This window comes from Octodon degus, unplaced genomic scaffold, assembly GCF_000260255.1.
Source record: "Octodon degus isolate 3935 unplaced genomic scaffold, OctDeg1.0 scaffold00067, whole genome shotgun sequence".
Classification (NCBI taxonomy): domain Eukaryota; kingdom Metazoa; phylum Chordata; class Mammalia; order Rodentia; family Octodontidae; genus Octodon; species Octodon degus.
This window is the reverse complement of record NW_004524643.1, coordinates 1,837,518-1,841,923: the sequence shown is the minus strand read 5'-3', so window position 1 is coordinate 1,841,923 and position 4,406 is coordinate 1,837,518. Positions and strand designations below refer to the sequence as shown.

Sequence of the window (4,406 nt, the reverse complement as noted above, 5' to 3'; positions counted from 1 at the left end):
CTTCCTTCCTTCCTTCCTTCCTTCCTTCCTTCCTTCCTTCCTTCCTTTCTTCCTTTCTTTTTTTTTTTTGTGTTTAGGACAGGGTCTACAGGGTCTCATTACACAAGTCAGACTCGTAGTGATCCTCCAGTTTTCAGCCTTCCAAGCCTCTGGGATTACAAGTGCGTGCCACATGCCCAGTCTCAGTCACCCTCTCAGCCTGCCCTGGGGGCAGGGCGGCACAGCACTCCAGGGAACGGACCCTGATCCCTGAGTCTGCCTAAACAGGTGCTTTAATCTGCTGAGCTACCTGGCCGGCCCTTCCCTGCTGTCTTTGATCTTAGTCTTTTACCTAGTTCCCATCCTTGCTCCTGGTAGCCATCTTTTTTCTCATTTCTTAAGTGTTTGTTTTTTTGCTTTTTGAGGCCCGAAGATGCCTTTAAGGCATTTCTGGTTTGCCGTGACTATCTTGGTTCGAACCACAGAAGCTTGAGCTTGAGGGCTTTGTTTCAGCAGGCACTTAAACAACTGAGCTATTGGGCAGGCCCCCTTAAGTGTCCTTCTGGTACTATGCATATTCAAGCATATACAAACATGGATTCTTATAGTTCTTCTTTCTTTACATAAAAGGTAGCAAAAATGCATTTTCTGTGTTTTTTCCATGAAAGATATTATCTTAGAAATTTTTCCATATTAGATCTCATGGAGGCTCTGTATTTTTTTTTTAACCACTGCATAATGTCCTATTTTTATGGATGTCACATAATTTATATTTCTAGTCCCTTGTTGATGGCTACTTGTGATGTTTCTAATCTTATAATAATGCTTTTGTGTGTGTGTGTGTGTGTGTGTGTGTGTGTATGTGTATTTTAGGAAAGAGTCTACAGGGTTTATAGGGTCTCACTACTAGATCTGACTCGTAGTGATCCACCTGTTTACAGCCTCCCAAAAGCTGGGATTATAGGCATGTGCCATCACGTCCAGTCTCCATTGCTGTCTCAGCACACCCCAGGGGCGAGGCTGGCATGGCAGGCCCGGGGATCGAACCCCTAGCCCCTGAGGCTGCTTGCAGGCACTTTAATCTGCTGAGCAATTTGGCCGGCCCAATAATGCACTTTAAAGTAGTAGATAACACTATATATATGTAATCTTACGTGTGAGAGTCTATCCGTAGAATAAACTGTCAGAAGCAGATCGGTGCTGGGTGTAGGGCACATACTTGTGCTCTACTCTGGGAGGCTGAAGCAGGAGAATCACAATTTTGAGCTCAACCCGGGCAGCTTATTGACCTTGTGAGACCCTCGCTTACAGAAACAAAGAAAGGGCTGGACATGCAGCTCAGTGTGAAGGCCCTGTGTTCAGTCCCCAATAACACACACACACACACACACACACACACACACACACAAAGTAAAATTGCTGATTTTGAGTGTTCTCAGTGCAAGAAAACCCTACAGAAGCATGGGGTGGTGAATTTGCCAGTTCCCATGATCTGATCTTTATGCATTAAATTAATACACTGAAATATCACACTGTAACCCAGAAATCTATTGATTTCTTGTGTGTCGAGTTTTTAAAAGGTGACATTATTGGGTGAAAAGATACACAATTTTTTTTTTACGGTTTTACTAGACATTTCAAGATTTCTCTTTACAGAACTTATGTTCATGTATGTGCACTTCCATGTAACTTTCCTGCTAACCTGTTTTGAGACTGTTTCACTGCTATTTTGTCTTTTTTTTCTCATTAAAAATAAATAAATAAAAATAAAGTGCTTGTTTTCCCAGTCTAACCATGAGGATATGTTCTCACTGAATTTTTTGTTAGGGCACTAAATGACCATTTTGATATCAGTGTTTTATTTTGCATTTTATTTTTTTATTTTATTTATTTATTTATTTATTTATTTTGAGACAAGTTATCACTATGTTGTTTAGGTTGGGCTTGAATTTACAACAGTGCTCCTATCTCAGCCTCCCAAGTGCTGGGATTACAGGCGTGTGCCACCACACCTGGCTGCATTTTATTCATTATGAATGAAATTAAGAGTAGTTTCATAATTTAAATCTTATTTGTGTGGTATTTCATTTTTAATTATTTTTTTGTTTTTGTTAATGTATTTGGTTGTTGTAGGGTCTCACTACTGGGATTTGTGGTGATCCTTCTGCTTTCAGCCTCCCCAGAGCTGGGATTACAGATGTGCATCATCACACCTGGACTCTGGCCAGCTTAGCCTGCCCTGGGGACGGAACTGGCACAAAATGTAGTGCTGGTACTCAAACCGTGGTCCCTGTGCTTGCCTAAGCTTTAGTCTGCTGAGCTATCTCGCTGACCACATCGTGTTGTATTTTTTGTCTCTTTGTATCCTTTGCATATTTTAATAGGGTTACATGTCTTACAGACTTTTAGTGGCTCTTTACATAGTATAAGCACCTTTGTGTTCATGTAATTTACATTTGTCACTTGCTATGTTCTTAAAGATAAAATTCTATTTTGAAAAAAACCACCTCTTTCCCCTGCCCCCCAACTCCTTGGGGGTGTCTGTCAGAGATCCTTGCTACTCCATTCTTGCCTTTTCCAAGGCCACTGAGCCCTACAAAGACCTCATCATGTGTGAAGGCATTTCCATCCATACTGGCCAGGTTAGTGTCCAGCTTGGCAATGCATGCTGGGAGCTCTATTGCCTGGAACATGGCATAGCCCTATGGCCAATGCTAAGTGACAAGACCATTGGGAGCAGAGATGACTCCTTCAGCACTTTCTTCAGTGAGATGAGAGCTGAAAAACATGTGCCCAGGACAATGTTTGTAGACCTGGAACCCCTGTCACTGATGAAGTCCCACTGGGACCTACCTCCAGCTTTTCTACCCTGAGTAGCACATCACAGGCAAGGAAGATGCTGCCAATAACTGTGCCTGGAGGTACTATACCAATGGCAGGGAGACGGCTGACCTTGCCTTGGAGCAAATTCAGAAGCTGACTGAACAGTACACAGGTCTGCAGGGCTTCCTAGTTTTATGAAGCTCTGACTGGGGCACTGGCTCTAGGTTCACCTCCCTGCTGATAGAGCGTCTCTCCACTGACTATGGCAAGAAGTCCAAGGGCCAGCCAGATAGCTCAGCGGAATAAAGTACCTGCTTAGGCAATGGCAAGGACTGGGGTTCAATTCCCAACCCCTGGGGCGTGCTGAGACAATGATTGAGACTGGGCATGGTGGCGCGCACCTATAATCCCAGTGCATGGGAGGCTGAAAACAGGAGGATTACTAGGAGTCCGATCTGGGTAGTGAGACCCTGTAGACCCTGTACTAAATACACTTTTTTTTAAAAAAAAAGTAGTCCATTTACCCAGCCCCCCAGGTCTCCACAGCTGTAGTAGAACCCTACAACTCCATTGTCACTACCCACACCACCCTGGAGCACTATGACTGTGTTTTCATGATAGACAATGAGGCTATCTATGACATCTGTTGCAGAAATCTCAATATTCCATGCCCTACCTGTACTAACCTAAACCACCTCATTAGCCAGGTTGTGTCTTCCATTACTACTTCCCTCAGATTTGACAGAGCCCTGAATGTTGATATGAAAGAATTCCAGACCAGCCTATCTCCACATCTACTTCCTTCTGACTACATATGCCCTGGTCATCTTTGCAGGAAAAGCCTATCACCAAGAGTTTTCTGTAGCAGAGGTCACCAATGTCTGCTTTGAGCCAGCCATGCACATGGTGAAGTGTGGCCCTCACCACCATAAATACATGGCTTGCTGCCTGTTTTGCCTTGGTGACATGGGCCCCAAAGATGTCAACGCTGCCACTGCCACCATCATGACCAAGTGTACCATCCAGTTTGTGGACCAGTGTCCCATTGGCTTCCAGGTGTGCGTTAATTACCAGCCTCTCACGGTGGTGCCTGGTGGAGACCTGGCCAAGGTACAGCAGGCTGCGTGTATGCTAAGCAACCCCACAGCCATCGATGAGGCCTGGGGTCACCTGAACCACAAATTTTATCTTATGTGGGCCAAGCATGCTTTTGTTCACTCGTATGTGGGTGAGGAGATGGAGGAAGGGGAGCTTTCTGAGGCCTGGGGCAACATGGCTGCCCTCGAGGAGGATTGTGAGGAGGTTATAGCAGATGGTGCTGAGGAAAAGATGAAGATGAGAAATATTAATCTTTGCTATGATTTTGCATGCTATTGTCTTGTCTTATCCATTTTTTTCTGTTCTGTGGAATTATTTAAGCTCTAAACTGTCCATAAAAATGTTTGCATCTAAAATGCCCAAAACTGTAATCAGATATGAAAACATTTCCCCTCACTTATTAGTTTATTTTTTATTCTTTGAACTTTATTTACAGAGTCTTTTAAAATATGCAGAATATTTTCATTATTATGTGTTTGAGTTTACTAATCTTTAATGTCTTTTGA

At 43.6% G+C, this 4,406-nt stretch overlaps 1 pseudogene; it reads left to right on the top strand.

The window, feature by feature from the left end:
• The first annotated feature begins 2,588 nt into the window (after window positions 1-2,588).
• Window positions 2,589-4,151, top strand: LOC101570833 (annotated as a pseudogene).
• The last annotated feature ends 255 nt before the right edge of the window (window positions 4,152-4,406 follow it).